This window comes from Cibotium barometz, chromosome 27 (genome assembly GCF_041138505.1).
Source record: "Cibotium barometz isolate CiBa-2024 chromosome 27, ASM4113850v1, whole genome shotgun sequence".
NCBI classification, from domain to species: Eukaryota; Viridiplantae; Streptophyta; class Polypodiopsida; order Cyatheales; family Cibotiaceae; genus Cibotium; species Cibotium barometz.
In genome coordinates, this window is record NC_141072.1 from 22,697,979 (window position 1) to 22,719,073 (window position 21,095).

The 21,095-nt window shown below is 39.7% G+C and overlaps 1 protein-coding gene and 1 pseudogene across 1 annotated transcript in view; both read right to left on the reverse strand.

The window, feature by feature from the left end:
* The window catches only part of LOC147623183 (uncharacterized), a 71,182-nt gene that overhangs the window by 41,795 nt on the left and 8,292 nt on the right, over positions 1-21,095 (reverse strand). The gene's annotated exons all lie outside the window — the stretch shown is intronic.
* On the reverse strand, positions 8,992-15,466 carry LOC147623184 (cellulose synthase A catalytic subunit 7 [UDP-forming]-like; annotated as a pseudogene).

A 21,095-nucleotide genomic window follows, 5' to 3' on the forward strand; every position in this document is an offset into this window, starting at 1 on the left:
AAAGAAAAGAGCGGGCACTAAGTGGCATTTGAAGATGTGGAAAGCATGGGCACTGGAAGGCTGGGTTTGAATGTGTGTGGAAACCGGGAAGCAATATGTGATGTGGCCAATGTTGCCTTTGTTGGTGTGAAAAGAAATATAATAGGTGGCTTTAAGTAAAATAAAAAAAATGAAAATGATAAAACAATGTGGCCAGCTGTTAAAGGTGAGCGTGGAGCTTTAGGTGGCTGCCAACGCAAAGTCCAGAAGCTTGGCGAAGGTGGCTGGCGTGGGCTGCAGAAAAAGGCCGTCGCCGTGTTATACAACTGGGGGCTCTCTGGTGTTGCTGCTTGCAGGACAGAGCTAGAAGCGCTGGGGCGCAGAGTAAAGAGGGAGTCGGGCTGGCGACAGCAGGCCGGCCTTGAGGTGGCTCGCAGCAGCAGCTGGATGCGCAAGGACGGCTCTGTAGAGAAGAGGGTCGCCTGCAGTGGGAGACAGCGAAAAGGGAGTGCCTCCGTGAGTGGCTAAGGTGGTGGCCGCCTTGTAAAAGGAAAGGAGTGGCTGGCGCAAGGTGAGCGCCTTTGAGGTGTGGATAAGAAGCAGTCTTGGTAAAGACAGCCGACGGGCTGTGAGCGTGGAGGGCATGTGTAAGTGGAAGCTGGGCTGGTGCAGTTGAAGCAAAGTGAGGCCCTTGATGGAAGTGTGGCGGGCTGCTAAGAGAAGCGGGCTGGTGTAGAGCAGCGAAGAAGGCATCAAAGGGAGCTGCTAGCGAGGACAAAAGGGGAGCAGATAAGCTGCAGGTGACTGGTGGCTGGTGTGGACTGCCTAGGAGACAGGGCTGTGGACACAGCAGAGTGGGTGCCACGTAGGTGAAGCAGAGAAGTGGACAGGGCAGGGTGCCGAGTGAAGCAAAGAGACAGGTGTTGCTGCTTGGTGGTGGGCCGGTAGCAGGGCAGATAAGCTACAAGTGGGTTTGGACTGGCTGGCAGAGGATCAGCAGAGAGAGAGAGATGATGGAGTAGCTGCTGCTGACGACACACGCAGAAGTGATGGGTCGCAGAGGACTTGAGGGTTAGCTGGTGTGGGCGCCTTCTGAAGTGAGAGTGGCCGGGTTCTTTCTGGTGTGAACACCATATTAGTGAATTTGGGAATTTCCCAATTCCCATTTTTGAATACTTAAAAAAGGGGACATGGATAACATGTTTGTAAGTTTCTCAAAACCCTATCATATGACCTATCGTTGGAAAGCGCTTAAAAAATGGAATCTAAAGAGCTATAAAGTGCTCATTTTGGATTAGTGGTGTTCAAGTTATGGTTAATCCAAACTTTTGACCATGTGTCCCAAACTTGTGGGAAATTCCCATATTCCCCAATATGGTGTTTGTGTATTGGTACAGCGGGCAGGCGAGTGGTTTGTGGTGATTGGGGATGTGGTGTATCCTCGGCTGACAGGCCTGAGTGTTTTTTTTATGGTTGTGTGAGTAAGGCTTCTGTGTCGGAAGAAGCTTGTAAAATGTTTTAACTGGAATATATTGCTGGGTGTTTGCTTTGTCTATGGTGCCCCTGTTTTTGATGTCTGTCTGGGTTGGGTGGTGAAGTGTGAGAGAGTGTTCCAGCCGGTGGCTGGTGGTGCCCCCGTCTGAGTGTGTGTTTCCAAGTTTGTGAGGTGGAAGGGCTATAGAGGCAGGCTTTTCTTTCTTTTTTTCACCTCACACCAATCAACAAATGTGTTGAGAAACACAATGTCAATCCGAGGACTCAACCCGATTAGTGCATGAAGGCTTATCCCTTGTGGGAGAGCTCACATACACGAACCACCACTTGATGATTCAACCATTCAACACCTCAATCAATCTCTCAATCTCTTAAACCCACTACACTAATCAAGAGAACAAGCAATGCATGGCAATCTCTTAATCCCATTCAAACATTGATTAAATCTTAGCTTTCCCTAATGCCAGCAAATCTATAAGCGTGCATCTACTAACCCACAAGCTTAAGCAAGCATAGAATGCAACATTCACAAACCCACAAGCTCATAGAGAGAGTCTATCCATGAATAACTCATTACCAATGAAGTGGGCAAGAGCTTACATCAATGGAGACTACACACACACACACTACAAGCATGCAGCATACACAAGAGAAAGAAAGAAGCATTCAACTAATCATAGATTAATCTACTTTAATGATGCTAAAATAGATTAAGAGAATGAAGTGGAGCTATACTCATTGGAGCTTGATGCTCATTAGAGTACAATAGAGAGAGAGTTAGAGAGTTGCCATAGCTTGAGAGCTCAAGAGCTACACTCAGGTTATGAGAATGGCCAAAAACGTGCACTTTCTTTAGCTAACATCTCTTTTATAGAGATGTCACTAACCCTAACCCTAGGCCTCTTTCACACATGGGGGCGGACAACCCCATAAGTGAGCCTTGCTTATTAACACACTTAGAACTCTCATTTAGAACCCACATTGGCCTAAAACGATTTACATTGCACTTCGGCACAAAAATATAAAAAAATTATGTGCGTCTTTATGTTCCAATGGCTACAATCCCGCTCTCTCACATTAATTGCTTCCGGCCTCCTGCCATAATCCATGTTCCCGTGAGTGTTCCCGTGGAACACTAACCCTCAAAAAGTAAATTTATATTACTAGTTTTAGTTTATAACTACATTTTTTATTTCCATCTATATATCTCAATTTTCATCTTACTCTAATCCTAATTTCATTTGCTGACCTTAGTCTAAACCATGCCTCCTTTAGAAGATATTACATATAAGAAAATACAAGATAGATCTTCATATTCATGTAGAAGAGAAACTTGCATCAATCAAATGTCCTTACATAAGATAACCATTGGGAAATGCATCCACTTTTTTAATTAGGGCTCAGGGAAAGAAACATATAGACTTATGGGTTGATGATGCGCTTTATCCACGTGACCCATTAACCTTAGATAACCCACCATTCAGTGATTTGACTAGTTTAGTACGTCACATTGGTGATGGGAAAAATGGGCTGCTTAGATATTGTAAATGTCTAATAGTCTATGGTGGTGGGGCTTACATGCAGCATATATACACATCAAATTTGCATCTTCAATTAAATATTAAAGAATTAAAAAACCAAGTGCAAAATTTAGAGAATAAGAATAAAGAAAAGGAGATACATGTCAAGGCACAAGAGAAAGAATTAAAAAAGCTCAGAGTCAAATTATATCATTTAAAGAAAATCCCTATTGGTGCAAGGGAACACCAAAAAGAGCTATCAAAAATTGATAGGCTTAGGTGGTGGTGCTAGGAAAAGGCAAATCACGGCAAACAAGGTGAATAATTGAGTGTTGAATAATTTGGCTTGAGGTTGAAGCCATACTATCACATTAGAGTCATGTAGAGCAAAGCAGACAGAGTGAAACACTTGAAAGTGTTTCACAATGGGGTTGGGAAAATATGTGAAAGGTTTTTTTGAGCCCAATGAAGTCAAGACATGGACAAGCTTAGAGGAGGAAAAGGTTCTAGGAAAATATGATGCACATATACTAGTCTAGAACATAGTGTGTACTCGATGTAGTATGAAAAGGATAAATAGAAAGGCAATGCAATGGCTAGAAAGGGAAATTGTGCATGAAGATACGGGGAGATCAAGAAGGTCTAGCGATGAAAAAGATGCGCATGGGGTGTTCAAAGGCAATAGGTGGCAGCTTCTTGTTAGGAAGGTAGGAAAAGTAGTGTGTTTATTTTTGGGATGAAAGGGGTTTTTTGAGGAGGGGTGCATAGAAGGCTTGGGAGGAAGAAGAGAGAAGAACAAGGGTACACCCATTGAGGAGGGTAAGTAGTGTGAGTAGGAGAGGGCAAGACTAGAGTAGAGGGAGTACATGTAAGTTAGAGGATCAACTGAAGGTTGTTAAGGTAAGTCCTAGGATGTCTGATTGTATCTTTGTTGGAACTTGGTGCTACCCAAAATTTTGCTCAACGATTTGTGTCTGAAGAAGGAGATTTGCAGAATTCATCAAAGAGGTTTGAAGATGTGGAGGATCCCTTAGTTTTTATGTCTTGTTTGAGCCTAGGGTCTCAGGGTTGTTGAGAATGGTTTGGTTTTATCTATATGCAAAAGACAGGGTGCTTCGGTTTAAATATGGTATAAGTGGATGATAGAGTTTTATGATATGGTGTTTTAGTTGGGATGGATGTGTTGTTTTGATTGAAATTGTTGAGAAAAATCAATTGTAAGTGAAGATCTAAAGTCTACTGAGTGAAGTCTGCATCAGTCAGAGTCAACAAAGTGTTAAAGGAAGTCAACTGAAGGTGTAGAAGGGTAGAATTAATCTGTTTGAGTTGAGAGGGAGTCAAAGAGAGTCAGATCTGATAGTTAGAGGCCTGTTAGAGTCAGTCAGTCAATTTTGAGAGTAGGGCGATGTCTAACAAAGTCCGCTGGAGGATGTTTAATAGAGTCAACTAGAGGATGATGTCAAATAAGGAGCTATAGTAGCAAACTAGATACGAAAGTAGAAAAAATATATCTTGGACCTTGAGGGGATTTAGAGAGTAAATGATATTCAAAGTGCTTGTGATGAAGCATGTATAAGTCGCAAGGGCTATGAGTCCATGCATGCCATCACAAAGGAGGATCTTCACAAGTGAGGGATCAAAAGACACTTTCTTCCACCTCTGTAGAAAGTTGCATTGGCAAAGAAGACAAACGATACACATGAAAGATCACTTGTCGGTGAGTATTTCCATATAGAGGGAATAAAAGTATCGAAGGACAAATCAAAGGGTGATATCAAACTATATTACGATGCCTTTAACAACATTTTCATAGATTTAAAGAGGCTTTAACAAGCAATGATAAAATTTTATAAAGTCTCTTATGAAGATTAGTATGATTTAAACTTTCTTATTCATGGTGAAAAATTAAATAACACGTATATCTAATCATGTGTTGCTTCATGATTGTAGAGTCTATGGGAGTGGTCTCTTTAGTATTGAAGCTAGATGAGTGCCAAATTGTCAAAGGGTGTAGATTGGAAAGAATGGGACTTACACTCATGAATGAGAAAATGGAACATGCTCGGGGGGTTCACCTAGAAATATTTAAGTATAGCACGTAAGTTCAGATGAAGGGATTTTTTAATTTAAAATTTCAAGATAAATTTACAAAAATACACTTACAGAAGGGGTTTTTTTAATTAATTTTGGAAATAAAACCGTAAGTGTATAAAGAAAAAGGCATCATGTTATTCATGCAAAATTCATAGGTAAGGAGTTTTTTAAATACCCCTTAAACGTACGTCTTAGTAGTGCACCCCCCTAGGGCACATGTAAAGGACAAGAACAAGGTGCGTTCTTTCAGTGTTTCATCTGAAAAAGACAATTAGTGGTTAGAAGCTTTTGAGGTGCCAAAGGAGAACCATCAAATGCTAGGTTGGATGCTTCAAAGATGTCCTTGGGTTGTTGAAATCATCAAGCAACAAAAAAATGGTGAACAACTTGAAGTTAGAGGTGTGGGTACGTTTGTAGTGGATTAGCATTTAGGAGCAGATTTGAAAACAATCAAATGTATACTTGGTTGTGTGACACAAGTGCTACCTCTTTTTTTCGTTGCCCTCTATGCATGAAGAAATCAAAACAAAAGTGCAAGAAGGAAGATGAATTACGATGGATTGATGGAGTCATGTCATGTAACTTGTGCTACCTCCACTACAAGGAAAAGCAACCATAGGCACGTTTATAGACGCATTTTGACAACGTGCTTTAAAATGTTACGGGCGTATTTAAATTAGCATCTACAGACATGCGTCTATATGTGTGTCTATATGTGCCTCTATAAGCACGTCTATACTAATATAAACGCTCTTATAGACGTGCATATAGATGCCTTTATAGCCTTTGTTATAGATGCACTTATAAACGCGCTCTGAAATTAGAAACAAATTCCAGAGAGCTGCTTGTGCAAATGTACAGCTGCATTTTTTCACAGGCAACTCTCTAGTTTAAGGTTTTACTTACTTGTACATAGACAAATCAAGATCAGCAAAGATATCAACATAAAAACTTAAATTAAAGATAGATATGCACAAAAAGATTTGTGCACACTTCGAATATTGATTAAAGAAGATGAGAAATTACATTTTATATCCAAAAAATTCTCTAGACATGATCGTAGCCACATAATGCTTGAATAAAAACATAGATACATAAAGAAGATGAAAATTTTCATCTTATATCCAAGAAATTGTCCATATATGATGGTAGCCACATGAGGCTTGAAAAAGAAACATAGTTGCATAAACCAAAACTATACATGAAAAAAAACTACAAGGAAAGAGGAGTCATCACTCTTTGAGTTATCTTGTCATCCGTCTTGTCCACCTTGTGCCTACACAAAATGAAGATATATATAAATAAAAATAGAAAGTATTATAAAGGTCAAAACGTGTTTTGTAAATAAAAATAAAAAGTATTATCTACATTGGTGTTCTCCTTGCTCTATTGTATTGTTCGTCAGAGATGATCCCTTCATCATGAAGGTAATTCCATGAATCTCCTCTACTGTGGCGATGATGGTAGCCAGTCTCTGCGGGGGTAGGATCTCTACCCACAATGTCACGCTACATCATAAGACAAACATTATAACACAACTCAAATAGAGAGAATACAAAGAAAAGACATGAAGTTGCACTATACATACAAACTCGACCTCCCATGATGCACGACCTCCAAATCCGAAGTGTAATTTCTTTTCCAAGTTTCTATCTATATTTAAGAAAAAAGAGCTCATGTCTCCTATGTGAGAGCGGGTTTGGCTTGATTTTCGATGGTTTTGTGATTTTTTAGACTTGATGGGACATGGTTAATGATCCTAATCCTAATTACTAGTTATGGTCTAATTAATTAAATATTTTTATTGTTTGAGATGGTTTAGGATGGTTTTGATTGTTTGAGATGGTTTAGGATGCTTTGAAGCTATCAATTCCAACAATGTATGATAAACTATGAAATGTACGATAAAACATTGACTATGCCACTCTAATCCAACCTACTAGAACCCAATGCTCATGTTTTTGGAGTGTATTCCACTTCTAAACATTTGACTATCCCACTCTAGTTCTCATGTTTTTGGAGTGGATTCCTGGCTTAAAGCAATGAATTCTAAGCCTCTTGGGCTTGAATTTCATGTAAATTACCAACGAACTAGCGATTTACCTTTATAATAGATGAAATTAGAATGCCCTAATGCAATCAGACTTCAAATTAAAATTAAAAGCAATTCAAAGTAATTAAAAGCAATTAAATTTACCTTTAGAGTGTGACCTCCTTATCAACATTGAGTAATCCCAACAGCTTGGAATGGATGGATAAAAAAAGCTAAGACCTAGGTTAATCCCTGATAGGTGGCGCCAAATATATTCAATTTAAGAGCATACCTTAGTCTTACTAAAGCATCATGTGTCGTTTGATCTTGCCTATAACTAATTCTCTATGTGGGTGCCCTAGCCCATCCATTATGTCCCCACTCTATTGTTGGCATATCCAAAAGCTCCTTTGCTAATGGGATGAAGGGAGAGCTCTCTATGCCTTGATGGAGGCAACAAGAGATTAGTCTTTGATCATTCTCTCTCACAAAAGGGGGGGAAAGAAGAAGAAGCTATTGCAAGAATAAAACCTACAATCAAACCTATCTAGCATGCATCCATCAAGTAAGCAACAACATACAAGAAAGAAAGAAGAAGGAAGAAGGAGAACTCACAAAGTAAACTATTAGAAGGGAATGATTCTGTCTTGCTTATGACTTATATACACAAATAACTAGTTTTCACACTAGACCGACCAAACTGAAAAATGGTCTGACCTCTATGACTAGCCCAAAGTAACTATATACACTAACTCTTTAGAATTTTCCTATTTGAAATTAGTACATGGTACATAAACTTTATATGTTTCAGCATCGCCTTACAAAAGTTAAGTGTTTGTTGGCGCACGAGTAAGATGGTAAAGTGCCTTACGGTAGGGCAAGTGGGTGGATCCATATAGTATAGCTATTAGCAAGAGATAATAGAAAGCATACAATGGTACATACATTATGACATGGTTTTGAGGACCCATTCATAATATACTCTTGTGCATAGGCTAGTTTTACTCTCTCGATGCTCAAGGGTGACAAATAGCAAGTCTATGATTGGGTTTTTGAGACATCAAGAGTTAGTATCTTCCAAAGTAGTCTCTAAGGGACATCTAGAAGTTGTCTTTTATGGTTTGCAAAGATCTTGGAATCTTAACACCCACAAAATCCACACCTTTGATTTGTAATAGGGAAAGACTTTTAGCTTTACTACCTACATTACACAAGTGCTACAATGCTAAGAAGAGTTTCATAGATCTACTTTTACATTCTCATGCTCTATTGTTTTATTTTTTGTGTAGACAAAACTGTTTGTTGGTTGAATTTCATAGGTCACGTTTAGCCTAATTCTTCTTGAGACATTTTGCCTATTGGATAAGGATTTTTAAAAAAGCCAACTTCATTTTGGAGAACCCTCATGACTTCAAATACCTTCTCAAGCTTCAAATGACTCTCTAAGTTAACCAAAATTTGCAATTATGGAACCTTAAGGGATCGATAGAACTTTAACTTGAAGCCCAATTAATGGGTGCAACAATATTTATACTTATATGTGGATACATGTGCATACATATGTATATATGTACATGATTGATTGGCTAAGGAAGGTGGCATCTTGAGGCCTAAGCAAATTATTGGAAAGTCTTTTTACTTTTAAGAAACATAATTAAACCTTATCTCGGAGTACAAATTTAAAGGCATGTTCAAGTGATCTTCAAGTCATTTTGACTATTGAAGTACCAAGGTACTAGCTCAGTCTAGCTGTGTACTAAAATATGGATTTGAAGTTTGAATTAGCAAAATAGGAGTAGTACCTAAACGGTAATTTGTACTGGATTGTGGTATCGTCAATTGTGGGTATACGTATGTGTGTGAGAGGGAGAGTCAGGGTACTTGTTTATTAGCGTATAGAGATGACGACCACGGCAAGAACAAGGCCAGGGCAACGAGGGAAGAGCGTAGGACGGTGGAGGAACGAAGAGCCAGAGGCCCTTTTTGACCCTGGCACCATAAGCACAACCCTCTTACGAAAGGCTGCAAAGCAAACAACACCCACGCAGCACACGCGGCCTCTACAGTGATGGACGGCAAGTTGCGGCCACGCCATGATCTCTCATCTGTCCTACTGTGATCACCGAAAATAGTTAAGGAGGTGCGGGATATGGCCACCACTACAGCTCCTGCGTTCAGCAGCACCAATGCTATGGGAGGGATAAACAGGGGTGAGTTACAGTTCACCGCAAAGCCCTGCACGGGCTGCTGCTGCTGATCATCATTAACATCATAATCATTGGAAGTGCTGCTGCTTACGATATGTTGTTTAGGTTGCACGACGAACGTGGTTTCGGACAGCCCTGCAATCTTTTGAAGCACCTTGAAGGTCGCGAAGACGTCCGAGGTAACCGCCACGATGAACTCCATCCTCTCGCTGTTCCACCACTCCCTTGGCCCCGCACCTAACAACATGCTCTCATAATAGCTGGTCCAATACACCCACACAAATAGGCTAATTGGTATCACAATTGCTGGATCATCCACCTGCGAAGGCAATTTGCATCATCATTAATTATATACTTAGATTATAAAAAGCTTGATGAACATCTTTGATTAAGGAACATTTCAAGCTTGCAATGGCACACCTTCGGGAGTAACGGCCTATCGGCAAGCAATGACAATGCTGGCAGCAATGCATATATGAATAGTGGAACGCATGTTAGCGGACTTAAGAAGCCACATATGTAAATGATCCTTTGAACTGGGATTAGCCCTTGAGTTTTTCTCACTAAAAAGGGAGAGTTGATGCTGAATAAAATCTCGAGCCATCCCATGCTCATCCTCACTAGTTGTAGGAGCACGGCCTAAGAATGCTGGAGGGGATGGTGCACAATGCACCGACCTCCAGCCTCTGCTGTGAATCATTAAACCCGTCATCAAGTCTTCCGTCGTAGAGCCGTAGATCAAGCCAATCTGAAAAGCCATGTTGCATATGTAATGTGTGAAACACTAATACTACATAGTAATTGTTTTGAGAGAGTGATTATCTATAGGTACTTCATTTTGAGAGACTAATTATTTATGGGTGGCAGGGCCTCAAACTTGAACCTACTCATTGGTAGGCCAAGGACTGTAAATATATATATTTTCAAATATTGCTCTTTATGTAGCAAATAAGGGTACATATAACATAACATGTAACACAATATGGTGTGCATTAATCATTACCGAACAAACACGTCTGAAGCCGGGGGTACCGTACCTCTTGGCCCCAACTTGTATTGTGTTCATATGTGCAATCAAGCAATTTAATGGCCTCCTCTATCAAGGCATGTCCATTGAGAGGAGAGCTATAGTTCCTCATGTTTGATGTTATGCTTTGAGCACAAACAACAAGACTTTGGCAACGGCCCAATAGCTCTGTTTCACGTCCTATATCAACCCAAACAGTGTTAGTTGACATTATACGAATTGCGAGCTTCCATAGTGTAAGGTTAATACTTATGGATCATAATGGAAACATTCAAATAGTAGTAGGCAAGAAGACTCTAGAGGCAGATAAGTTACAGCTGACATTATAGAAATTTGTGAGCTTCCATAACGTAAGGAAAACATAGGTTAGTATTTATGGATCAGAATGGAAACATTAATCACATAGTAGGCAGGTAACGGCCGAGTAGGGTAAAAGGCAAAAAATAAAGAATAGAGAGGAAACGAAAAAAATCACTACAGCTAATTGCCCTTCGTACTGAAGTAAGAAATGCTAATTAAAATTTGTCCCTTCAAAAAAAATATAATGGGCTACCCTTGAAAACTAAGGCAAGGTGTTTGTGTAGAAAAAAGAAGAAGAAGAATTTCAGTAGCATAACTTGAGAGGCACAAATTCTTTGGAAAACTAAACAATTTCAATAGCCCAACTTGGGAGGAGCGAAAGCTTTGATGAGGGAAAAAATAAGTTAGAAGTTAAAACCACCAAGCTCTCCATCTGAGTGTACGTCTACTCAAAAATAGCTTAAGTACTCACCATTAATCATGACCTTATCTGTCCCTACAACTGCCGCATGTGCTTTGTTGCCATACAAGGCTTCTCTCTTGAAAACGCACCCTGTCCCACAGTATGGCGGACCTTGGACGCCATCCATTCCTTTGATATACATCTGGAATGATACATAAACACGTGAGAAATTACCTTAGCAACCAGAGAGAAAGGGAAAATCCCGCACATCTAAAGGAAAATCCGCAACAATTGCACAAAGACTTGTACACTTATACATGCAAGGGCTTCAACGAATCAATGCGTAGTGCAATGGCTGGTGTAAGAGGGTGTACTGAGTTCTAGGGTTCGAGTTCCGCTCACTTCACTGCACCAACATCCATAGTTTTGCATATGTTGGAATTAATGCTCGTGTCCACTATACGAGTGTGAACGCCCATCACGAAGTGATGCAAATGAATGGGTGCTTCTACTTGTATATAAATGTAACCGTCAATCGATACAATAAATTAACAACGATTCATCTGCAACGCGATTCTCTCCATCTCCCTTCTTGCGCGTCTCCTGCTGCAGCCATGGCAACACCAGCATGGCTGTAGCCTCCCCTTCGATTTCTACATGGTATTAGAGCCTTCCCTCCTGGAGTGCCTGTGTGGGCCTTCTCTGCTTCCCAGAAACGAACCAGAGATTCATTCTCTCACCAACTTCGCTGCTCTCTCACAAACCTTCAGCATCGCCACCAACTGCTATCGCCTCCTCCTGGTGCGCCTGTGTGGGCTCGATACCTAGCGTTGACGCCCACGCTAGCCTGCGCAGCATCCCATTCCTTTCTGCGCGCTCTTGTTCGCCTGCTCCAAACCGCCAAAGCGCCTCTGCCATCGTTGGCGTTGCCCACCATAGCATGCAGCTGTGTGATTTTTATTTTCTTTTTTCCAGTTTTTTTTCGAAAAGCTGCCTCTGCCACCGCTCGTTGTGTAGCCCACCTGGGTTTCCATGTTTTTGCCTCCTCCACCTTGCAGCGATCCTCCATCTCCTGAAGGCTTGTGGAGCCCGACCACAACGTCACAAGGTGAAGCCGGCTGCCAATTTTATTTATTAAAAAAAAAAACAATAACCAACAACTAACAATAACTTTTTTTTATTTTTATTTTTATAAAATAACTTTAACATAGATAACTTTAACCTAGATAATTTTATTAACTATACTAAACCGTTAAAAAAAAAACTATCAATAACTATAAACTTTATTTTATTTCATTTTTTTAAAAAAAAAAACCCACAATACTTAAAAATCAATATTTTTTTATGAACAACCAATTAACACAAATCAATAATAACAATAAACTTTAACAAAAGTTAATAATTTATTTACAAGCAATAAAAAAATAATTTTATTTAATAATTTACTCAACATCACGAACATGCCTAAACATTCAGGCTATTCGTGAGCGCAAACATGCCTACTCTTTCAGGCTATTTGCGTGCACACATGACATTTTATACAAAAATGATAAAAACTTTTCAAATAATAACAATAATAATAATTAAAAGAAACAAACAAATAATTAAACAACACAAATGGGCATAGACCCACAAAAAGGCAAAGACCTACCAAAAGGGAAAAGACCCACAAAAAGGCAAAGACCTACCAATGGACAGTGACCCGTAAAAGGACCCAAAGAGGTTTGTCCTACAATGGACACTAATACAAGACCTAGGCAAACAAATAAGCCCAAAAGTTAGCCCAAAGAGGCATCAACCCGTTGGAGTGTTGGCCACACCCACGAGGTATGATATTAAAACAAAATTATGGGTGATATAATCGTCCACCCTAAACGCCCAAAGTGGCATGAAACAACAACCCAAACAAAGAATTGTGAATCCCCAAGAGGGAAACAACTATGCCCAAAGAGGCAATTGAGCCCATTGGAGTGTCTACAGCATCCATGAGGCCAAAATTAAACATTGGTCTTCGACAAGCTGAAAACGAATCAGCCTCTGAGTGATGACAAATTAAACTTAATTGTATATACACACTTGTAAATAACATCATATCACATATATATTTTGATAATTCAACTCATACTCATATATTAATTTCTCTTTTGACATGTATCCAATGCAATACTTGGAATTCCACTACTCAACTTGAGGGGGAGAATACGGATGGCAAGTCTGAGAGTGGAAGAACTTGTGTTTCGACATCATATCGGAACACACATGTTGCAGTTACTACCAAGCACAATGTCTCAACATCATATTGGAACATGTGTCTTGTGGTTGTCAAGGAGATCAACTTCGACAAAAAAAAAACATATCAACATAATCACAAAACAAATGCCTTGCGATTACCAAAGCAGTTATATCATCATCGACTCATGATGTAAAGATAGATAGCATTACACATGGATTCATAATGCACACATCACATTTCCTCATTCACCCTCATGCGGACATTCGCATTAAGGGGGAGTGTTGGAATTAATGCTCGTGTCCACTATACGAGTGTGAACGCCCATCACGAAGTGATGCAAATGAATGGGTGCTTCTACTTGTATATAAATGTAACCGTCAATCGATACAATGAATTAACAACCATTCACAACTCTGAGCGCGTCTCCTTCCTCCTCTCCCTCTCGCTCTCGTGTATGCTGCAGCCATGGCAACACCAGCATGGCTGTAGCATCTTCTCCTTCTAATTCTACAGCATACACACGCGCATCACACAGAGGCTGATGGAGCTTGAAATTTATCCTCCCCTTGAATGCTAATGTAGAGCTCGTATGCATAATCATCAGTTGCATGTATACCTCCATTCTTGTCTTCATGCGATTTCCGTAGATGTCATCTTCGTCCACGCCTTCGAAGCATTGAGGAAACTGCACAAAGCCCGTTTCTCTGCTGGTGCCCGGGTCCATGAGAAAGCACAGGGCTCGCAGAATGGCTCTGGCGTCGTTCACGTACATGTCACAGTCCAGGTTCAGAATAAAGGGGGCGTTTGTAAAGACCCCGGACACGCGGATCTTGGAATTTATAAAACATTAGTTTAGTAGGATTGTTCAGTGAAGCGCCTGCACCTTATAAATAACGTCATGACAATGGGAAGAAGAAGAGTACCAGTGCATTCATGGCACCGGCTTTGTAGTGATGGTTGTGCTCGGGACGCTTCTCGCGGGAGATATACACAAGGCACGGTAAAATGTCAGCTTCGCTTTCAGGCTTGTCCACACATATCTGTGCAAAATTTCATCAACAACATCAGTCTAAGGGGGAGCGCCAACATACACACGTGGTGGACGTGGTTGAGTACAGTATTACAATTTACATCTTAAAAATGCTTTGATTAGGGCCTAACTTCCCAGTAGGCCGGATGATTGCGGTGATCGTAATTGGAAGCCCACGACGAGTATCGGTCTTGTCCACCGGAACTAGTTAATTTGTCGAGTACGAGCTTGACCGCTTCCTGCTTTGAATTAGTGCAGTATTTTGCGGTCATGGAGCTTAATCGGCTTTGCAACGCCTCGTACTCTGCCTGGAGATAAGGATATGGTGATTAAAGCCCGAGGATATTCTTGAAACTATGGTGACTAGCTAAGAGTGTACATTAACATGAGCAGACGATATTATAGGGCTTACCTTCATGGCGTGCCACTCCTTTGAGTAGCCTCTGAGCTGGGCGTCAGCAGCAGCGGCCTTGCGAGCGAAGTGGAGACCAGGCGCCTGCGGTTCTATGATGTGAAATCGCTTACAAAAGGGCACCCATGCCCTGGCAAAGGTGGCTGCCTCCTTGAGAGCCCAAAGCATGAGGAGGGAGCCTCCGTCGTCCGACACATAGCAGGCAAGCTTGTCGGCCGGATAGTCTAGTGCCTGGATAGATAAGACGGTGTTGACGGCTATTAACGGTGGCTCTTTCAGCGGGTCAGCCGTGGTCACAAACACGTCCACCTGTTGCAACTGGCCGGAACTACACACAAACATTGAAGAAATTTTAAGCTACTGCATCCATCCACGGGGGCCATGGCGCTCAACAGCTATGCGTGATGTTTTCGGTGAAGGAGGTTGGTAGAGGTGCACTTGGCACTGTACCTTATCAAGGCCAGCAGCGTCTCCGGGTGCGATTCGCGCTCGACGAGGAACCACTTCGCGAACATGAAAAGATGGGAGCCACACTTCGCACACCAACGCTACAACCACGAGGCCATGGAAGCAGGTGCAGGTGCTAAGGCGATAGCTCAAAAATAGAACACAGAGCCCCATGCGAACAAGAAGGACAGCCTTGTGGTCGAACTGATTCTTGACAATCTTAGAAGTAGCAACATATTCGTGGAGATGGAGATCAGAAGACTGTCCTACCCCTCCTCCTCCTTCCATATAATATAGGTTAGTTTGTATACGTACGTAGCCGGAAGAGGGAAGAAGATGCTCACAGATGAGCTCTTTTGAAGGCCCAATTTTAAAGAAATATTTCTATATTCTATAAATATATATGTGATGCGGGAATTGACGGACGACGGACCAAATATTGAACCACGACCAATTCAATAGCTTGTTGTGGTGTCAATCTCCAAAAGAAAGGAAAAAAGAAATTCAATAATATTGTAGAACGTTCGAACCACAGAAAACGAAATTTAACAATATCGGGCCAGCGCTTCTCCATGTGGGCGCACCCCGGAACGTCCAACAGTAAAGGGAGGAAACGAAAGGCAAATTAAAAAGTGGCAAACCAATAATAAGGAGCTGAGGTTATATTTAGCACACAATTATCAATTATGCTAACGATAGAAATTGTAAATGATCAAGATCACTTGTATCTATTAATGAGCTTTGTGTCATGGGTGGGTATTAATTAATTAATGCAAAACCTTGGTTTCACTAAGTGCTAAGGTTATTACAAAGTATTTTAAACCTCTAAGGTTATTACAAAGCAATAAAGGTAAGGATAATAAATAACAATTTATAAACTTGATTTCAATAGCCATTAAAATTGAAAATAAAAAATGCATGTGCCATCCTAAATTTGAAATGAGTTAAATGACCTAAAAATAATTATGAAACACAAAAAATTTGCATTTGTTTCATTCATTTGAAATAGCATGCATTTCTTCTTCAACATCTTGATCTTGAAATATACGTTTAGATGGAGGAGCGACTTGTATTACATACCACCAATTAGTATCTCTTTGGTCTAGATGAAACACGCATTAAGCTATATAGTGATCACCACTTGGGGGGTGAACTACTATAAGAAACTCTATGTATCATGTGCATTCAAGGGGTATTAAAAAAACCCCTTACCTGTGAATTTTTCATTAAAATGATCCCTTTTTCTTTATGGAATTACGGGTTTTCTTCCAAAATTGATAAAAAAAACCCTTTTGTAAATGTATTTCTGTAAATTTACCTTAAAATTTTGAATTAAAAAACTCCTTGATTTGAACTCACATGCTATACTTACATATCTTTAGGTGAACCCCCTAAGAATCACCAAAATATCTTATGAATATAATCAGACTATACTGAAATGTAGTAACCAAAATATTTCACATACGAAGGTCATCATAACCTATATAAGGATCACTAAAAAAACCCATATACAATGACCCTAAACTGGAAGATATAATATATCTAAGTAGAATCAGATGGCACCATGGTACCATAGAATCTTGGTATGTTGCAGATGTAGAGCCTCCTTTGTCAAAAAGGCGATGCGTACGTGTTGTCTTACATATGTTGCGAGACGATGCCTATACTCAAAACTATGAGCTATATTCTCGAATCGACCTCTACCTAGGAAATACATAAAAAACTTTGGATTTTTGAGATAAAAGAGCTTTATAATTATATAATCTTAATATTTAACATACCGTGGTCAATAGATGATGTACTTTCATAGACAGGCATACGGGTAGGCCTAAAGAAGCTATACATATAGTCATCATTATGACCATGTCCAATAGCTTGCCAATCAGTAGGATCTCGATAGCCTAAGTAAGACATAATGATGCAATTTGGACTGCAAGGGCTTACAACCCTTTGAAGATCTACCTTAGAAAACCTAAGTGAAAAATATTGAGTATGTATTCTTGCTCTTGGTTAATACCCATGGTTCCTTTGGTAGGACTATTTTACCACTCTCACTATCCATCGACCATGCACTTTGAAGGTGTCTAATGTTTTGTAAGTCATCCCCAGTATGTGCCACTTGATGTCTCACCACTTGTGATGAGAGGTAGAGATTGGTTTGAGGCATGGAGAAGCACTCTCAATCCACCACCAAATGGGATGTGTAGTCACTCAATCTTCTTTCGACTTCCATATTGGTGTGACATGAAGATCAATCATCTCGTAGATCCCATGCATATCTTCAAGAATGTGGCAACAAATATTTGGGACCATTTAATTGGTAAAAGAGATACTGTTAGGGCTTTCTTATGTAATTCTTAGACCTTAGTCAAAGGGCTTGGGGGTAAGCTACGTGTGGATGTACCTTTTGGGATCTGAACCGAGTAGTTATTACCCTGACAGTTGCATCTAGGGAATACGTTGATTTTGATCGCTAATGAATGAAGGAGAAGTTCTGCTATGTCTTTGCTCAGTGTCTATTATGTCTTTCTTGATATTTGTGCAATCATTATGTTGTCATGATAAATCAGAGTCTGTGCTCTGAATAGTGTTGAGAGAGTATTGTTTCTTAATGCCTTATACAAAACCTTTTAGAGAACCATGTACACATTGGCGATCCTGCGAGCTCGAATGCCCTGAGTTCTGGGACGATATGGCATATTCAGAGGACCGCTAGCCTTGGATGTCTGAAGATAATTCGGGGAATTCAAGACGATATTATATAAGGTTAAGGGCCAGAGATGCTGATGCTGCTTTAACAAGCAGGAATGATGACCAAGAAGGTGATGATTATGATTAGATCAAATAAGAGGCGAAATCAGATTTAGGAGACAAAAGCAGATTCAGGAGGTGAAATCAGAGGCGAAATTAGATTTAGGAGGCAAAATCAGATTCAGGAGGCGAAATCAGATTGACATAATCAGTTATGGTTCTTGGAAGTCAGATACTGAATGATTGCTCTGATCTTGCAGAAAGCAGACTACTCTGAATCTGCAGACTGATCTGATCTTGCAGCAGACTACTCAGAACCTGCAGGTGGAGCAGAATCAAAATTTGCAAGTGCAGCAGAATCACAATTTGTAGGTGCAGCAGAATCAGAATCTGCATATCCTTGGTGGAATTCCTCATTCAAAGTGCTACTTCACATTGGAGGTTGACGTGTTCCAAGTAAGCCATCATTCAGATTTTGCATAATAAACACCTCAAATTCTGATTTTGCATAATAAACACCTCAAATTCTGATTTTAGAAAGTTTTTAGAAATGTTTGAGCACCTATTTGTCATGAGTGGGGTGGATCTCGGTATAGCACCGCAGCTCTCCATTCCAAGCATACATATGGGCTCTATTTGGTGTGGTGCATTGAATATGAGAGCTCACATAGCTATCTAATTTCTAACTTCAAATATGGGTCAAAAGAAGAAGAAGAAGTGCTCTATTTGTTTGAAGCATGAGCATTGCACGAAGGAGTGTCCATACATTTGTGAGGAGTGTTGCATGGGAGATGATTGCAAGAAGTTTTGCATGATTGATCTATGCACAAAATTTCACAAAATCATCAAGCATTTTCATAAAGCATCATCATGTGAGAAGATGAAGAGAGCTAGAGAGAAGCTAGATGTATTTGAAGGAGTGTTGGAAGATGCATATGAGTATCATAGGGATCATGAGGGTAGAAGATGTAGATCTTGTTCTAGCAAGAAGAGGGTGAAAAAGTTGGAGAAAGCATGTGAGAAATTGAGGGAGAAATATGAGGATGAATTTGAGGGTGAATCAAGTGAAGATGATGAATGGTTTAGCTACCAAATGGAGATGCGGGTGATTAGCGTGAAGGGAGTACAAATGGGTGAGAGCCAAGAGAGCCAACAAAACCCAAAAGATACCCCTAGCCCAACATTAGAGCTAGCTCATAGAGTAGTAAAAGATTATCCATCAAAAGAAGTGATGAGAATGATGTCATGGTGTATTAGAGTTTGCATTTCTTGTGCAATTTGTGATGTATTGCAACATAGCAATAAATCCCAAAAAGATGATGTTTACTTGCATAATAAGCATGTTTGTGATGGAGATGGGATGGAAAGGATGGAGCCTAGAGGCATAATTGAGGATGTAGAGAGCCAAAGAAGCCAAATAGAGTCCCAAGATGGCCCTACACTCACATCTAATACTACCCACCACAATAAAATACTCAGAATGGATCAGATATGGAAGAAATTGAATCAGATTGAAAGAGAAGCAGTTAGGGGTTCTCAACAAAGTCAGGGGAATTTACAACTGCAAAGAGATCAGTCTTTGTATGATCACAATGAAGTTTATGAATCCAAAATCCAAGTTGATAGAAGAGAAGTGTTTATTCAGTTTGTGTTTCATGGAAACAATGATCAGAATACAGTAGAAGTTGCAGATTTGAAGAAAAACTCATTCAAATGCAGGTCAATTTTTCCTGTCAAGAGGGCAGAGCTTCAAACTATTTGGAAATCATGTTTTCCAGCTTTATGGAGATCAGATTATGTCATAGGAGTAATCAAATCAAATCAGAATTTTGTCAATAAAGTTTTTGCAAAGACAGGATTGAATCAGATAGTTGAGATTTTTAATCTGATTTTAAAGAATGATCAGAAAATTCAGTTTCAGGTTTTGGGAGTGTTATTCCAATCAGAATATGAGGGATATACAATCAGATTTCAAAAAATAAAATTTTTCAGATTTCAAGAATTCTGACTTATGCAAAAATTCAGAAACTTCCATCTGACATCATGTTGGGAGTGGTCTCTCAGATCAGATTAACAGGAGTATGTGATCAGATTTTGAAAAATCTGAATTTTCAAACGACAGATGGATTTGCAATTTTAGGAGATTTTCTGATTTCAGATTTTCAGAAAGAGATTGCAAATTTTCAAGTTGCAGAATTTGAAAAACAGATTTCAGAGAATCAGATTATTGCAGATTTTCAAATTTTAGAATCTGAACATCAGATTTTAGAGTTACAGGATGCAGATTTTCAGAATTTAGAATTTCAGATTTCAAATCAGAATTTTCAGAATGCAAATTTCCTGAAGCATATTTTTGATTTACTGAATCAGTTTTTGAAGCCAAAGATGTATGCAATGGTTTCAATTAACCAACTATTCACATGATGATAATGATTCTAACTTGTTTGAAGTACATTGGAGTGCCATTTTTGGTACATGTTGAAGATGTTGGAGGATTTTCATCATGATATGTTGCAGATGCTGAAGAGTCATGCAGATTCTTATGTCCTATTCCATGTTCTTGGATTATGGATATCCTTATTCATCTATGGTTCTTCATTTTTAGCTTGTATGAAGCCATATGGATGTATTGTAAAACAAAAACAAACAAAAACAGACAAACACTAGGCATTTTCTTTTTAGGAAAATTTCATTTTGTTCGACACTCTCTTTATATGATCACAGGTCTACTGCAGAAATCAGATTTTGCTGATCAGCGATTGCTGGGCTCAGGTCAAATTTTTGGGAAAAATTTAGGCTGTGCCAAGTGTTAGGGATTTCTTATGTAATTCTTAGACCTTAGTCAAAGGGCTTGGGGGTTAGTTACGTGTGGATGTACCTTTTGGGATATAAACCGAGTAGTTATTACCCTGATAGTTGCATCTAGGGAATACATTGATTTTGATTGCTAATGAATGAAGGCGAAGTTCTGCTATGTCTTTGCTCAGTGTCTATTATGTCTTTCTTGATGTTTGTGCAATCATTATGTTGTCGTGATAAATCAGAGTCTGTGCTTTGATGTGCTCTGAATAGTGTTGAGAGAGTATTGTTTATTAATGCCTTGTACAGAACTTTTAGAGGGCCATGTACACAGATACAAAAGGTGCAAGGGATGAGTTGCAAAAAA